At 38.3% G+C, this 18341-nt stretch overlaps 1 protein-coding gene across 4 annotated transcripts in view; it reads right to left on the reverse strand.

The window, feature by feature from the left end:
- Positions 1-18341, reverse strand: part of Otud7a (OTU deubiquitinase 7A) — a 341701-nt gene that overhangs the window by 114203 nt on the left and 209157 nt on the right. The window lies entirely within an intron of this gene.

An 18341-nucleotide genomic window follows, 5' to 3' on the forward strand; every position in this document is an offset into this window, starting at 1 on the left:
TTGTGATTCTCATTTCTATTTGCCTGATGACTAATTTGAACATCTTTTCATGGGCTCACTGGTCATTCATGTGTGTGTGTGTGTGTGTGTGTGTGTGTGTGTGTGTGTGTATCATTTGCTCAGTTTTTTATTGGGACATTTATATTTTTATAATTAACTTGTAGTTCATATTTATATATTCTAGATACAAGCACTTCTTCAGTTATATTTTATTATTATTTGTTCTCACTTTGTGAATTACCTTTTTATTTTTACCTTGGTTTTGATGAACAGAAATTTTTGGCTTTGAAGAACTTCAATTTATCATTCATTTTCCCATTTTTAGTTTTATTTTTCCTTCTTTTTTATTTTTTTGACCTCTCTAAAACGTATTTGCCAACTTAGGGTCATGAAAAATTATCCACTGCATGTTTAGGTGTGTAAAGGAATTACCAAGAAATAATTTGTATGTATGGTAAAAGACAGAGGGCCAAGATTGGTCTTCCTTCCTCCCTGCCTCCCTTCCTCTTTCCCTGTTCTTTCTTTCTTTCCTTCCTTCCTCCCTTCCTCAGTTCTTCCTTTCTTCACTTCCTCTCTCCTTCTACCCTTTCCTTCCTTCCTTTTTAAATGAATTCTGTTTTACAGTTGCTCCACTCCTTTTGTTGGAAAGATGTTTCCTTTCTTTTGGTGACTTCTAAACAATTATATATATAATAACAAATATATACATATTTGTTATTAGTTACACATGATAGTAGAATGCTTTTTGACATATTATACATATATGGAGTATAAATTTTCATTCTTCTGGGTATACATGATGTAGAATTACATTGGTTGTAAACCACATATACACATAGGATAGTAATGTCCAATTAATTCTGCTATCTTTCCTATTCCCATTCCCCCTCCCTTCCCTTCATTTCCCTTTGTCTAATCCAAAGTACTTTTGTTCTTCCCTATACCCCACCCCCTTGTTGTGAGTTAGCATTCACATATCAGAGAAAATATTTGGCCTTTGGTTTTTTGGGATTGGCTTATTTCATTTGGCATGATATTCTCCAGTTCCATCCATTTACCAGCAAATCCATAGTTTTTTCCTTCTTTATGGAACAGCAATAGTCCATTGTGTATTTATTTCTATGTATACCAGTGGCACAGAATAGAAGACAGAGACAAACCCACATCAATACAGTTATCTCATACTAGACAAAGGCATTAAAAGCATACATTGGAGAAAAGATAGCCTCTTCAACAAATGGTTCTGAGAAAACTGGAAATTCATATGTAGCAAAATGAAATTAAACCCCTATCTCTCATCCTGCACAAAATTCAACTCAAAGTGGATGAAGGACTTAGGCATTATACCAGAGAACCTGTGCCTAATAGAAGAAAAAGTAGGCCCGAATCTATATCATTTGGCGTTAGGAATGGACTTCTTTAACAAGACTCCTTAAGCACAAGAATTAAAATCAAGAATCAACAAATGGGATGGAATCAAACTAAAAGCTTCTTCACCAAGGAAACAATCAAGAATGTTAAGAGAGAGCCTACAGAATGGGAGAAAAATCTCTTGGTGACTTTTAAAAAGTGAACTTAACCATGTGGTATGAGTCTATTTCAGGACTCTCTTTTGTTCCAGGATATATCCCTGGTCTATCCCATGTGAACACCACAGGGTTCTGATGACTACAGCTTGAGATCAGGTCCTATAAGCCCTCCAGCTCTTCTCTCCCTCTGCAAAATCGTCTTCCAGGTTTTCACAGACTCAGTGTGATCCCAATCAAATTCCAGCCCTCCCTTCCCAGTCCCTTGTTAGAACAAGTTAATTTCAAAATTTCATGGACATGATTTCTATTTTACATTTTACTTAGGCTCTTGTCTGAACAGTGGAGATATTAGTGGGACAAACACAGAGTGGCTGGGTACATGGGCTGCTGCCCTATTTATAGCACAGGGGCTGGGCTTCTGAAGGGAGGGGCAGGACTTCCTGATGGATTCCTTGTGGGGTGTAAGCACCCGTGTGTGGAAACTTCCGGCTTTCAAGCAGGAAGAGTAGGGTGTTCCCTGCTTCTCAATACCAAGGCTGAGATGGGCTGAGGGGTTCCCTTGTGGGTTCACATGAGTGCCAAAGGTGCTTGCCCCAATGTCCCTGGGGCATGATTATCATGTGGGTGGTCCTAGAGGTTCTGCAGAGGTGATGTTGTCCTTAGGAGAGGCCTGGGTTCCTTGTCCTCAGGTTGCCTGAACAGCTCCACCTTTTCAATGTTTCCTAGAATTATGGCTGAAAGTTACATTCAGTTTCTTCATAAAAATACTTCAAATAACAGCAAGAGTAGTGTGCTAAGTGCACTGAGTCCATAACTTGACTCATAAACATGACCAGAGAGAAGTGGGTCAGAGGACAGCAATGTGGCTCCCTCTCTGGAATCCAGGAGAGGAGTCACAGGGCTGGGTGAGGTGTCAAGCCAAACCAGATGGGCACCTGTGACAGAGCCTTGGGCAAAGCTGCACCTCTCCCTTCTGCACTTTGTTGGATCAGGAAGCAGGTCCTGCTTGAGACTCTGGGTCCTAGTGAGTCATCACAGCAGCCAGAAGCTTCTGTGAGCAAAAGGTGTGTTCAACAGAGCATTATAACAGAGAAGCTGGGCTAAGCAAAGGCCCTGCCTGTGTATGCAGTGGGGCTGGAATGCATGGACTTCTATACTTGTCTGCTTCTTTGCTTTTGTATTTTATTTCAGTTTGCTTTTTGTGGGAAGGATCTGGATACAGTGGGAGGAAGAACTCATTCTCTCCTTCATTCAATATTTGAGTGCCTACTCAAATCACCCAATCATTTTCCTGTTTTATACAAATGTATTATCTTCTTTAATGTCATGGCAATCCTGCTGGTGTGGATGGGATGATGTTGATGGTGTCTGTTTTAGCACTGAAGAAAACCAAAGAGCTTAAAGGCATCAAACAGCTTGCATGGCTCACACACAAACCGGGAGTGAAGGCCCACTGGACCTAGGACATCTAAACTGCCGAACCTCACACTCTCAACTTCTACCTTATGCTGCCTTCCACAACAGAGTTGCCCAACCCACAAGCTTGAGAAGCAGAGAGGAAAGGGAAATATCATTCCAATGTTACAAGATTTGGAGCAAGTTCAGACTAGTTTAGTGCACATGTTTAAAATTCAGATTTTATATTTTATGATTTATGTATGTTATAAATTACTAGGCGTTATGATAAAAAGAAATGCATTGAATTCTCAATTTCTACAAATAGTAAATAATACATAAACAGCAATATTATTTGTTTTATTTAAAAAACACATAAAAACATAAAAATTTAAAAAATCATAAAGTACATATCTATAATGCTTTCAGTCCATCTAGATCAGGCCTCCCCTTATGCTGCTCTCATTCCTACACTGCCCTGAGGGATGAGCAGAAAGGACAGAAAGGGACTGGGACACAGGGCCCGAGGAGTATGTAGAGGCAGGGGCTGTAACTGCCCTGTGACAGGTGGTGTGTATGTGCTCTGTGCATGTGCTGTGGAAGTAGTGTGGGTATGGTGTATGTCTATGGTGTGCACAAGGGTAGTGAGTTTGTATGGCATACATATACTCTGTGGCATGTTGTATGATAGCATGAATATGGGGCATGTATGCAGAATGTGGCAGATTCTGCAGGTATTTGTGGAGACTATGGCATAATTATTGTGTGTGGTGGTGTTGCAAGTATGGGTGTTTGGTCTGTGTGGTGTATATGGACTGTTGGTATATGTGGTATATTGTGTTGCCCAGATGTGTGGTACATGAGTAGTGTGTGATACATGTTTCAGGATGTGCAAATGTACATTGTATGTGATATGGATGTGTCTGTACATGCATGTGAGATATGTACATGGAATATGCATCTGCAATGTGTGTTCATGAAATATCTATTGTGACTAGTGCTGTGTAGAATGTGGTATGTGTGCGGGTATGCATGCAGAATGTATTTAGTGTAAGTATGGCAAATATGATGTGGTGTGTGTGTGTGTGTGTGTGTGTGTATGGTCAATATGTTATACTGTGCAACTGTGTTGCATGGTAAATGCGTTTTGTGTAGGGTGTGTATCTGTGATGTATGTCATGTGGCATGTGTTGTCAGATATATGTTATATGTCATGGGTGATATGTGTGTGACTGATGTGCAGAGTGGATGGGTGGTATGAGTAAATATGCTACTCAGTTACCTAACTGGTTTAGTCTAAGCCTCAGGCCAAACATTCTGTTGATTGTTTAAGGGATTCTGGTATCTGCCTTCTCAGGGATATGCCACAGTGCTGTGAGGAAGAACCTGGCTGGTCTCTGCTCCTGAGCAGGGTCTCCTCCCACCTCACCTCTTCTCTCCAGCACAAGGGGACTGTGTCAGGTTGCATGGGACATGGGACAGAGAATGACAAAGGATAAACTCATATTCCAGCATTAGACTATCTCTGCTGGGGTCATGGGTAAACCACAAATGCCTCAAGCAGGAGCGTCAACATCAACAGGCCTCTCTGTACACTCATTAGGTCTCCCTTTAGGAGAACATTATTTAGAACAAAGCTTACTTCCCTCAATCCAGATGATGTTTAATCCAAATCTCTGGTTTCAGCATAGTGATATGGATATGTCCTAACCCAACTCAGAGCTGCTCTTGGCTTGCGAGTTTTGGCCCACAAAAATGTAGAATAACCCATACTTCACAGAAACATCTCTTGCTAGATATACAGGGTCATTCTGAAATTCTGGTTTACTATTTTACAAAATTCACTGGCAAATGTTTAAGTTTGCCTCAGGGGAAGTAGACACAAAGGAGTACAGAATGAAGCAGGTTGTGGAGGTGTCCATTATAAATATACACATATGAGCACATATAGAGGTAGAGAGCTGGAGAAACTTTTAGTTTTCTTCACGATGGGAAGCTAATTCTTAGTACTGGTGGTATATGGAGTTATTTAAAACAAATCAATCAGGATGTGGATAGATAACAAATTTAACTGGATTTTCTGATATGACTAGTAAAATGTAAACAATGGTAGATAATCTGTGTTTATAGCTTTGAAAAATTACTTATGCTGTGAAAGTATATTAAGTCAGACAGTAATGGAATTACACATCCTTTAAAAAATGCATCTGTGTAAACTGCAATGACAGAGTTACAAAACTATTGTCAACATCTGTCACATTAGCTGTCTAATGCACAACTTCTGTTTTGGAAGTTAGCAGTCCTCTGTGCAACTGGCAAAAATAGATACCATCTGGACATCAAACAGGTAATAGTTACACCCACTCTTTCCCATATATGAGTTAAGTAACAGTATTTTATTTCAATATTAGTTATATAATGTCGACACCAGTCAATCTGGGATGCTTTAAGAAAATACACAGAAAATTGTTATAAGCTTATTATAATACTGAAGTGATATCACAGTAAAAAATTCAAACTGTCCAGGAGAGCTCGGTTTCTGACAACGGTAGACTGGGTTGTTTCAGACCAAGAATCATGGTATAAGATAAGGAAGAAAACTCTCTGATGACTGTAAAGGCAGTGAGAAATTTTAAGGTGCAGATTTGAGTGAGAAACAAAGACAAGAGAGTTGAACCTAGGATTTGCAGCCATTTTTCCCATTGGGAATACTGCAATGGCATAGGAAGTGGCTGAGAAATTAAGCAGAGTCTCCAAAAAGTCAAGACTCTTGATAGACTTCAGGGCCTTCAAAGAACAGACCTGGGTCTACATTCCAGACTTACAGCTAGAAACCTGAAGGGCTAACCCCCAAGAGTCAGAGTAAGCTAAAAACAGGAAAGCCATAGCAAGGAGCTACATTCAGTTTCAAATCACTGAAATCACTGAATGACTTAAAAATGGTATTTGGATGGCTAATGCTGCCATCCTGGCTGCCTGAAATAAGCAAACTTAATCCTCCCTGGCAAAAGATAAACTCATCATCCAAAGCCTAGAATTCTATCTTGAAATAAATGTTAATATAAAGTATCCAGGACACAATTAAAATTACCAAGATGATGATAAATCAAGATAGAAAAACAGAAGAAAAGCAGACAGTAGAAACCAGAATAAAAAGGTGTTCTAGACAATGGAATTATAAAACACATACTTTCATTATAACTAATACATAGAATATAAAGAATTTTGGCACAGTTCTAGGAAATATAAAAATAAGTCAGGCAGAAGCTTTAGAACTAAGAAACAGAGTAACTAAAACTAAGAAGTGAGAGAAATGAGGGTGTAATCTCTGAATTTAATCCACAGCAACACACACACACACACAGGAACATGATGTGGAAAGATCACACTCTACCCCATTAATATGTATAATTATTAGAGGTTAATAAAAATTCTCATAAATGCTAACTACTGTTATCAGTGTTACATGTTATATTCTTGGCTTTAAGAACTTCTAATTTAATGAAGAAAATAAGCATGTGATTAATTATAAAAAGAAGACACAACTAAATATATGCTACAATTGAAGTTCACAAACTCTGGAAATTCAATTTGGACTTTTAAAAATGTCTTCTATACCTTTACTTAAATTTCTGAATGTATTGAGTATAGCTGTAATAACTTTTAATGTTCCTTATCTGATAATTCTAACATCAACACGCTTCAAATATGGCTTTTATCAAATAGTTTCTCCTCATTATGGAACATATTTCCTGCTACTTTGTGTTCCTGGTAACTTTTGATTGGATATGAGACATTGTGAATTTTACATTGTTTGGTGCTAGACAAGTTTTATATTCCTATAAATATACTGAGCTTTGTTCTGGAATATAGCTACATTTCTTGAGAATTGTTTGATCCTTTGGGTCTTGCTTGTAAGTTCTGCTAGTTGTGATTACAGCAGTTTTGGTCCTAGAGTTGATTATTCCCCATGACTGAGGATAGACCCTTCTAGATGATATTTATGCTTCTCCAGTTTGGTGCTTTTCTCGGCTCTGTCAGCACTAGACATTGTTCTAATCCTTTTAGGTGGTTCTCTCCCAGTTTCTTGTAGCTTTCTCTCATGGAAGTCAGCACTACTGACTGGCAAAGGCGAACCTCTGTGTGTGCAGCTCTCTCCTCTCCTGTGCTCTGGCCTCTGAACTCCAGGCTCCCGGCCTCCCAGGACTCTCAGCTGCCTCCTCACACTAGAGTGTGCCACACTCTATCTGGGTTCCTCTTTCCTACACCACACCCTGGAAACTCTCTCAATGCAGTGAACTGGCAAACGCAGGGATAACTTGATATTTTCCCCCAACCTCTAGGGAATTACTTTCATTTAATGTTCAGTATCTTATTTACCCTACTTTTTTTTTCCCCCTTTTTCATTTTTTTCTTTTGGCAGGAGGGAAAACTCACTTTATGACACTCCATCTTGGCTAGAAGCAGAGAAAAAATTCCTGTTGCTGTTTTTAAAACTTTTTGTTTTGGATTTTTTTTTTAACATATGCAGAAGGAGATACTATTGTAATAAACCTGTCTGCACCTATTCCTTAGCTTTAATAATAGTCAACTCACAGATAATCTGTTTCTTCTCTTACCAATTTTCTCATCCCCAGCATGGTATCATGATCATCATTTCATCCATCAATATTTCAGCATATACTTTTTTCTTAGCACTATACCACAAAACATGTGATCTGTCTCAATTTCCCAAGTAGCTTGGATTATAGGCATGAACCACCATACCTAGCTGGGATGTTCAGTGTTCACATATTCCAGATTATCTTACAATTTTTCCTTTTTCACAATTCAGGTGAATCGGCAAACAACATGTGTACATTATCACTGTTTGGCAGACTTCTTCGGTCTCTTAAAAATCTACAGTAGTGGTTGGCAAACTATGGCCCACAGCCTGGCTGCCTGTTACCATAAAGATTTATGAGCACACAATTGCTTGTGCAGAAAGGATCCTGAAGGCAGGACTATTTCTTCTTCCTTGCTTGATCTCCCAAACCCAGCTCAGAGAACTTCCCTATGTGCGTGCAGACTGACAACATGATGGTTTTGCTTAAAGTGGCAGTTCTTTATAGATAGCAGTATCCCCTTTCCTGCCTAATCAAAGAAAATATCTTAAACTAATTTCAGTGTGCACAGTAGCTTTTTATCTTCAAAAGTGTTTAACTATGTAAGACTCTGAGTATGAGCCACAATACCAGAGAATCATCTGCCAGGGCTGCTGTTCTCTTGATGTTACCCTCTTGAACACCATTCAATGTGGTCCATGCATAGAGTGCCCACTTGGGGCAGGTCATTCCCTGGGCCTGTGCTCAGGGTGACATGAAAAGGAACAATACATACTTCCTTGGATATGACTAAGGAGCCCTGAAAGAATAAGCACATCAGTGAATCAAAGTGGAGGAATACAAAGTGAGGATACAAGGTAGTAGAGAAGATTCTATCTATCAAGAAAGACTCTGTGAGGCAAGTGGCTGACTTTCCAGAGAGGAAGCATTTCATTCCAAGAACCAAGATGGAGCAGACTTCTGAGCAAAGTCAATAACTAGGCCAATGGCAGTACTTGGGTTACAAGCTTTCTCTAACAGAAAGGAAATGAGAGAAATAAGATCTACTTAATCGATCTCAGCAACAAAAGGAAACTCACCACAAATGGTGCTAATGGGTCTCAGTTTGTTTTCAAGAGAAAAACTGCTCAGTTATCTAAAGAGAGGATGTGTTCTCCAGAGTGGGACCAGGCCAGAGGAGGTGTGTTAGAAGTCTGATCATAAAGGGGCGATTTTTGTTTCATTTGGCCATTTTATGTTGAAAATGTCTAGTCTTGGGGCTGAGTGTGTATCTCATTATAGAGCATGTGCTCAGAATGTACAAGGCCCTGATTTAAATCCCTGACATAAGAAAAGTCTAATGACAGAGCTTTCCCCACTGGGGACAGCAGGGTTGGAAGAACTGTCAGTGGTTTCATTTTGGGGTTTCTACACCTGACAAGGTTGTCCCAGCTCTAGCCAGTTTTCTAATTTTGCTTAAGATTCAGACACTAGACCACCTTTTTGTGACCACTCATAAATGTGGGGCTTGCCCACAGAAGTCCTCTAATCATATAGGTTGGAAAAGTTAGAACGGTGAACTTTGGTAAAACAGGGGCCCTCACAGAGTCTTTCTTGATTGACAGAATCTTCTCCACTACTTTGTGTCCTCAGTGTGTGTTCCTCCACTTTGCTTCACTGACGTGCTTATTCTTTCAGGGATCCTTGGCCTGTGCATAAGAATGGGCAGATCTAGCTTGAGCACAAAAATTGAACTGGTCACATACACATGGCATGTCTGACCTTGGGATGAATTTCTTTCTCATTTTAATCAAAAAAGTGAGCATTCTAGTCTATCTTCTGTGTGTTTTAGTTAGTGTGATTTGTAGGGCCAAAGCATCTGGGGCAGTGGTGGCAGCCAGTGGGTCTCCACACAAAAGCCCTCCAGGCTCCTCTGACCTCTGCTCTACCACTCAGATTTCATTTTGCCTCTCTGGAAGGTACTCCATGGGCAAGTATGTGGATTTGCTGCAGCTGGATCCCATGACCAGCTGTTGGTCTAATGTGAGAATTTAACTAAACATGTCTGTCCCTTAGTTGCCTTTACCTCTTTTTTTTTTTTTCCATTTCTTGGATGAACATTTGGAGCATTATTGGAATTATTCAAGTCAGCAGCTGCTATCCCCAAATTGTGGAAAGTTTTCAATCGCCCAGTGTAAATCTTAGCAGTATTACCTGTCAAAATGACTGGTGAGTGATTGGGAGTTGCATCTTTGTGTGAGCTAAACCAAGAAAATACACATATGCAAATTTCTAAACCATATATTCTTCAAACCAAGAGGATCCAGAATTGAAAAGAGGGGATAATTTCCTCATAAACAACACTGAGAATTTTCATTTTGAAATTATCAGCTCAATTGGTAAATACATATAGTATATATATTAAGATATAGGAAGAGTTTCCTCATTTTTTAAAAATTTAACATATGAATTTTTTCACTATGTTGCCTAGGCTGGCCCTGAATTCTTGGGCTACAGGGATCCTCCTGCTTCAGACTCATTAGCAGACACCACATCTAGCTCTATCACTCAGGAAATTTTTTCTATGGATAACAACATAAGTTGAGTCATGGGTTTGCTGGAAGAATGTCTTGGTAGAGTTGCAAGGTCTAGACTTCACAGTTATTACAAAAGCATAAGCATTGCTTTTTCCTTAGGTAGGGAACTCACACTTCATAAACAACTCATGTATTTGGCTCCTACTCAAAAATCTTCTTAACTTCCTTTAATATATGGGAAGTAGCCAGACAGTGTCTAGCACATGGACATAAGCTATTAGTTCTAGTTTCTGAATACTTTTTGTACTCTACTGGAGTATGATTTAATCTAAAAATAAAAGTTAACTAGATACCTTATAAAAGGGCTTAGAAAACTAAACTACAGCTTCAGTGATCAGTGAAGACTCTTTTGAATTCATGTGGCATATAAGGTGTGGTTCAGTTCCAGAAGGGCAGTGCTACAAAGCCAAGTGGTAGTGACAAGGCTTTGCTGAAAGAACTTGGACTTTAGTGACAAGAGTCAATTCAAATGCTGGTTCTGTACCCACAGCAGTGTGTTTTGCTATATTCTGGCCATGAAACATTAGGCACTTTCCTGGGCCTCAGCTGTCTTGCCTAATGGAATATTTGACATTTTGGTTGCTTAGTCATTGTGAGAATTAAATGAGATATTACATTTAAAGGGCTTAGTTTCTGACATATAATAATGTCCCTAATATATATTCCATGAAGAGGTTGAAGAGAGAAACTGAAGGAACCCACATACCAAGGAATGATAAGGAGAGAAGAATGCTAATCACCCGATTTGATCAGTGCATGTTGTGTGTGAGTGTTGCAAGATCACACTCTGCCCTATTAATATGTACAATTATTATAGGTTAATAAAAATTTTTATAAATGCTAACTACTGTTATCAGTGTTATGTTCTTGGCTTTAAGAACTTCTAATTTAATGAAGAAAATAAGCATGTGATTAATTATAAAAGAAGGCACAACCAAATATATGCTACAACTGAAGTTCACAAAATGCAGAGATAAAAAGGAATGACCAATTAATCCTAACTCTTCCTAGATACAGGGCTCACTCTTTTACCTCCTCAAATGTTTTTCTGCTCAGATTCCTTTTTTTTTTTTAAATAAGGGCTTTCTGAAAACCCTATTTTTAAATCGCACTTACACCTATACCCTCTACCTGTTCCCTTGATTTAGTTTTCTCCATAGCTCCAAACACCAAGATACTGTATAACTTACATGGTTCATTGTCTGTCTCCACATGGGTAAGGATTATTTTTTTGTATGACTGCTCATTGATGTATTCCCAGCAGCTAGATCACTTTTTTTGTGGGACCAGCACATGCTGGGTGGCACACAGTAAATAAACTTACTGTAGTCTCCTGCTGTCTTGGAGCTCACAGTCCTACTTGAAGGAAGAGCTGAATTTCCAAAGGGGAGACAGAGTTTGTAGGGGATGTTGGTGGCACTAGCAATAGGTTTAAGCAGAATCACAGAGGTAAATGGAATGGTGAAGGACCTCAGAGGGAGCTGAAGTGGAGGAGTTGGAACAGAGCAGATGAAGAAGAGACTTGAGTGGCAGGTGATTGGGATTGCTGTGTTTTTTTCCCTTCTAAAATCATAATGCAATTTGACTTGTTTGTGACAGTGTTGGGAGGTGGGACCTTTAAGAGATGAGTAGGTTGTCTAAAAAGATCAATGCCTTTCACACAGGAAGAGTTCTTGTTCTAGGGGGACTAGATCAGTTACCACAAGAGGAGGTGGTTCTGAAGCAAGGTTACCTGTCATGTTTGGCCTCTTCTGCACATACCCACTTCTCTTTCCATTTTCCTTCATGTGACTACACAGCATGGGCCCTTGCCAGAAGACAAGAAGACATTGGTGCCCTGCTCTTAGGCTTCTTGACTTCAGAACTGTGAGCCAAAGTGAACCTCTATTCTTTTTAAAATTACCTGGTCTCGGGTATTTGCTTATAACAACAGAAAATGTACAACATGCATCTTAAATGTTTTGGGGGAAGCAAGTCCACTTGTTTTGACTTTGACTCAGGACCACATGGCAACAGGCAGAGGGCTGATATGAAGGAATCAGGAGGTAGGCAGGAACACCTTCTTCCAATGGAGGCAGATCTGTGTTTGCTTTCTCTGTCTTCATCTCTGAATCCTGCTGTCCCTATCCTGTCTCTTTCTGCCAGGTTCTTCATCAATCATGCTACTCTTTCTTCGCAGTGGTCTCCATCTGTCGCACTGAGATTCCCATCATTGTGGTGTTTTTATTTTTTAACTTATTATCTTGAAATAAATAAATGATACAAAAATTACCAAAGTAATACAAAGAAGGTCTCTACCTTTTATCCAGCTTTGGACATCACTGCATTTTTTTTTTATCCTTTAGACACCCCCACATTCTAAATTCCTACATTATTTTTATCTCCCCAACACATATTTTTGAGGCCTGCTTATGAAAGTATTTCATCCTTTAAAGCACTGGCTTATAGAGAAATCTTTACCAAAATAACACTGATGCCTTAAAGAACACACCATACATGTGTGCCCAGTCCTTTAGGTTGTCAAAACAGAAGACAGGATCCAGTCCTGGCAAGATGAACAAGCACACTTCCACCTTCTGTCCTATTGAATGTGGCCACAACAGTGGGCAGAGTGCAGGGTGCAGCTATGGGGACCTCAGGAAGTGAGTCCATGATGAGCTAGATACAACTCACTCCTGGTAGAATGATCATTATCAGAAAATCAAAAGATAAGTGTGGTGAGGATGTGATGGAAAGAGCTACTGTAACTGCTGGACGGAATATAAATTACTACAGCGATTATGTAAAACAGTAGGGAGATTTCTCAATAAATTATAAATAGAACTACCATGTGATCTAGCAATCCCACCACTGGGTATATATCCAAACAAAACTAAATCACTATGTTGAAGTGATATGCACTACCACGTTCAATGTAGCATTATTCACAATTGCCAAGATATGGAATCAACATAAGAGTCCATCAACCAATGAAGGGATAAAGAAGATGTGATCTATATAAAAAATGGAATATTATTCATCCTTGAAAAAAGATGAAATACTGTCATATGTGAGAGCATGGTTAAGCCTGGAGTTCATTATGTGAAGTGAAACAAGTCAGGCACAGAAAGATAGCACATGATCTCCTAAGTGGCATTTTGGAAAGGTGAACTCATGGATGTAGAAGTAGGATGGAGGTAATTAGAGGCTGGGGGAAGGTTGTGGAGAAACAGTCAATGAATACAAAATTGTAACAGACAGAAGGAATAAGTTTGAACAGATCTATAGCATAGCGTGATGACTATAATTAATAATGATGTATTGTATTAAAAAGTGCTAAGAGAGTGAATGTTAAGTGTTCTTGCCACCAAGTGATGAGGTAATGCATGTGCTAATTAGCTAGATCTAGTCACTCCATAACACATGTATATACTCCAAAATACATTGTACCTGACAAATACAGACAATTTTAATCTGTCAATTTAAAAATAAATTTGAAAAGAAAAAAATAAGATTAATCCAGGTAGATGGAGGAAGAAGATCACAATTCAATGTACCATTAAACTTGTAGAGATTTATCACATTTTCCCTCCAGGTTCCTTCCTCTGTTATGAACTCAGTGTAGACCCAAATCCAGATGCAGGTATTCATTCCAAGAAAAAACCTCCAGCTCTGGTTCAGGAAGCAAAAAAAGGGGTCCTGTTAGTAAAAAGTGTAGAAATCCTTCATTTATTTATTTTTCATACTAATTCTAAATTTTTCTCAGTTCTCTATGCCTTAGAACTCAAGTAATTCTGTGACAGCAATGGGTGATGGCTGGACATTAACACTGGTTCTGGTTGGGGGACTTTCCTCTCCAACAAGAGTCTCTGTGGTCACTGAAGGTGGGCAAGCTGAACTGTTTTTTGTTTTTTTTTTTTTTAATTTTTTTCCCCTCTCCCTGGCTTTCACTGTTGGGTTTTGAGTCAAGTGTGCTGGGGAGCAGGCAAATCAAGCCCCAGTTACCCAAACTGGCTGGAGGACAGGGTAAGTGGAACGCAGAGTGGGAGGATTATGATGCAGTAAGACCAGCCCCTTAAAGTTGTTTATGAACTCCTGGGCTTGTCCCAGAATTGCACATGTATGGTTCTATCCTTAAACAGATTAAACAGACTTTGAATGTTGACAGGTCGTGTCAAAGTTCCTGACTGGCCACTAGGTGGCACACAAGTGAGATGGATCCAAAAGGCACTTCTTGAAGACTTGCTTGCTGTTGGAACCACAATCCACAGAACCCACCTGGGGAGATTATATTCTAGAACAAGAATAACAATATTTTCTGTAAGAGCTTAAAAACAATGAGAATCTCAAAACATAAGTTTTGAAATGTCCTAGAATACAATTTAAATTTATTCACTATTCAAAAACAAAATAAAACAAAACAAAATCCCACAAAAGAACACAAACCAGAGAAACCTCAATGGCTACATTGGAACAATATATAAAGTCTTAGCAAAGAAATAGAAGATATGAATAAGAGTCAAGTGGAAACGTTATTAGAAATAAATTTAACAACAAAAAAAAAACTGACTGGATGGGCTCAATAACATATTAGAGACAAGGGAGGAAAGAGTTGGTAAATTTATTAATAGACAAATAGAAACAATCTAAACAATATACAAAGAAAAGATCAGAAAAGGAAATGAGTAGAGCCACAGGAACCTATAGGGCAGTAAGACAAGGTTTGTCATATCATCTGGGTCCAGAAGGAGAGGAGAAAACGTGGAGCAGAAAAACATGATAAGAAATGACTGAAAGGCTGCTTTACTGTTAGAAGACAATCAGTGTCAGCCTGAAAATTAACAGGTTGAAGTGGGAAAACTCTTCACACTATCAATTGATACAGAAAATGCAAAAGAATTCACCATCTCTTCATGATAAAACTCTCTGTAAACTAGGAATAGAGAGGAATTTCCTCCTCCCTACAGAGAGAGCATCTATAAAAATCTATAGCCCACATTCTGCTTAATGGTGGATGATTGAATGCTTTCCTCTGAGAGTAAGAACAAGGCAAATATGTTCTTTTTTACCATTTCTACTCAACATTTTACTAGAAGTCTTAGTCAGTGAATGAAGTCTAAAAAAATAAAAAGGCATAGTGATAGGAAAAGAAGAAATAAAACTGCCCTTTATCCAAAGACAACGTGATTGTCAAGAAAATCCCAAGGAATATGCAGGGTGGGGGGAGAGTTCCTAGGACAAATAATTAGTAGTTTGGCTTTATCAAGATTGTAGGATACAGCATCAACACATAAAAATAAACAATATTTTAGCTGGGTGTGGTGGTACACACCTGTAATTCCAAGGACCCAGGAGGCTGAGGCATGAGGATCTCAAGTCTGAGGCCAGCCTGGGCAGCTTAGCAAGACCCTGTCTCAAAATAAAAAATTAAAAAGGGCTGGGGATGTGGCTCAGAGGTAAAGTGCCCCTGGGTTCAATTTCTAAACCCAGAAAAATAAAACAAACAAACAAATAAATAAATATTTTATATACTTAGCAAAGGACAATTTTGAAGCTAAAATCTTTTTAAGTAACACCATTTGCTCAAGAAATAAGATAGCTATATATAAATCTAACAAAACACATTTAGGATCTACATGCTAAAAACTATAAAATATTGAGCTAGAAACTCAAAGAAGTCCAAATAAATAGAACACATGGCTGTATCTCATGGATTGAGATAATTAGTACTGACTTACAGATTTAACATAACTCCAATCAAAATTCCTGTAAGACATTTCATAGGTAGAGGTAAGCTGTTCCTAAAATATGTGTGGAAAGGCAAAGGAAATGGAATACTTGAAAAAGGTCTGAAAAAGAAGAACGGATTTAGAATCACATTACTTAATTTTAAGACTCACTACAAAGCCATAATCAACAATATGGTATACTATTGGCAAAGGAATGACATACTGATCAATGGAATACAACTGGTATCAAGACATAGATTTCTACAAATTGCTTTCTGGGTTATTTCTATTTCTATAATCTTGGTTGGTTTTGACAAATGTGCAAAGACAATTCAATGGAGGAAGCATAATATTTTCAACAAATGGTGCTGAAACTCTTGGACACTCCTATGCATAAAAATGGACCTTGACCTAAATCTTCTATACTCTACAAAAAGCAACTCACACTGGGTCACAGATCTAAATGTAAAACATAAAAGCATAAAACTTTCAAAAGACCAATAGGAGAAAATCTTCATGACTTGAAGTTATGCAAAGGTTCTTAGACATGTCATCCAAAAACATGATTCATAAAAGAAAGAACTGATAAACTGGATTGCACCAAAATTAAAAGCCTTTGCTCTGAAAAAGGCACTGTTAAAAGAGTGAAAAGGAAAGGTACTGGGGAATGAATTGGACCAAATTATGTGCCTGTACAAATATGTAACAATGAGGCCTGTTACGTAGACTTATAATGCACTGAAATTATCTTAATAAATAAAAAAGAATGAAAATTCAAACACACAATGGGAGAAAATGTTTTCAAGTCACATATCCAACAAGTGTTTTATACTCACTATATATAAAGAACTCTTAAAACTCAAGTGTGAGAAAACAAACAAGTCGATATAATAGCATGTAGAAAGTTTGAACAGATGTTTTATGAAAGAGAATATGCAGATGAAGGTAATAAACTGAAAAATTCCAACATCATCAGTCATTAGAGAAATAAAAATTAAAGCCATGAAGAAATATCATTGTATACCTAGGTAAAATGGCCAAAGTAAACAAAAATAAAGAAACATCAAGTACTGGTAAATAGATGGAGCAACAGGACCTCTTGTACACTGCTGGTGAGAAATGAAAAATGGTGTAGCGACTTTGCAGAACAGTCTGGCAGTTTCCTATAAACATACCTTACCATATGCACCAGTGATCCCACCCCTAGGATAATTAAAATTAAATTAACAAGAAACCTGTTGTAAAATAGTTATAGATACTCTAGTCATATCTGCCCCAAATTGGAAATAACTGAAATTCTCTCAGCGGATGAATGGATGAACTGTGGTCCATCTCTAGAATGAATTATTACCAGCAATCAAAAGAAACAGAGTTATGCTGAGTGAAAAGACACTAGTTTCAAGAGATGAGGTTCTATATGATTCCATTTATATAACATTCTTGAAAAGAGACAAAAAGAGTGGTAGGAGACAGAGCTGTGGCTGCCAATGGATAAGGGATGAGCCTTACTACAAAAGATGACAGAGAATGTGCAGGTGATGAAGGGGTGCTGTGTCCTGATAGCTACAGTAATCACACAAATCCATGCATGTTAAAATTCATAGAACTGAACACCAAGAAGTCAGTTTTTACATATCTTAATTTTAAAAATAAAGAGAAAAGAGATATTAGCTCTTGCATCCCATTTAAGGCTGTCTAGAAACCAACACCAAAGTTAGTACTAGTTACAACATCAGCAACAACCAGTATGATCTACCTCCACTATTTTTTGAGCCTTTCCAACCTGCTGCTCACTTCTCCAGGAACAACTTCTAATATTCACAATCGCTCTTTAAGGTAGATCAAAGAAAAAAACCCTATGGTTAAGAGAAGTTAAATGAGTTTCCCTACGTCTCATAGCTGCAAAGTGGCTGAGTCTGGCCCTGGACAAAGAGCTCACTGCTAACCTCATTCCCAAGCTACTTCCCACTGCCACTCACTGAAATGAACAGAAAGAGTGGGAACCTGCAGGGGGACATTATATAATATGAAGAGTGGGAAGTATGGATCACATTTTGACTCACATACACCACAAAGATTCTCTGCACTTATTTTATCCCAAACCCTGAGTGTGTTCAGAGCTTGAGAGAAATTTTAAAATTATACTCTTGTCATTGTCATTTTCTCACAATCTTCCAATAGGAGGTTCTTAATTTATAATAGGATTGAATAGTTATTTCCATTTTTATAAATATATAGAAATTCATATTTTTCTCTGAGTGACCGATAGAATCACTGGGACTTACAATACTTGACTAAGGATTTACCAACCCTACAAGTTGCAATTTATACACCTGAAGCAAAGACGAATCATTTAAGAAGTTCCCTCCTCTCACACATCTGACCATTCAGAGAAACTGAAACTGACTCTTCCTACTTTACCTGGTACCGACACCAACACTGTTACCTCTGCCAGGTAATGGTACCAAAAAAAGAAACAGAAGTAAAAATGACATTAAATAAATCCATTTTAGAGACAGACTTTAATTT

The sequence above is a fragment of the Sciurus carolinensis genome, chromosome 2, assembly GCF_902686445.1.
Source record: "Sciurus carolinensis chromosome 2, mSciCar1.2, whole genome shotgun sequence".
In the NCBI taxonomy this organism is placed as follows: domain Eukaryota; kingdom Metazoa; phylum Chordata; class Mammalia; order Rodentia; family Sciuridae; genus Sciurus; species Sciurus carolinensis.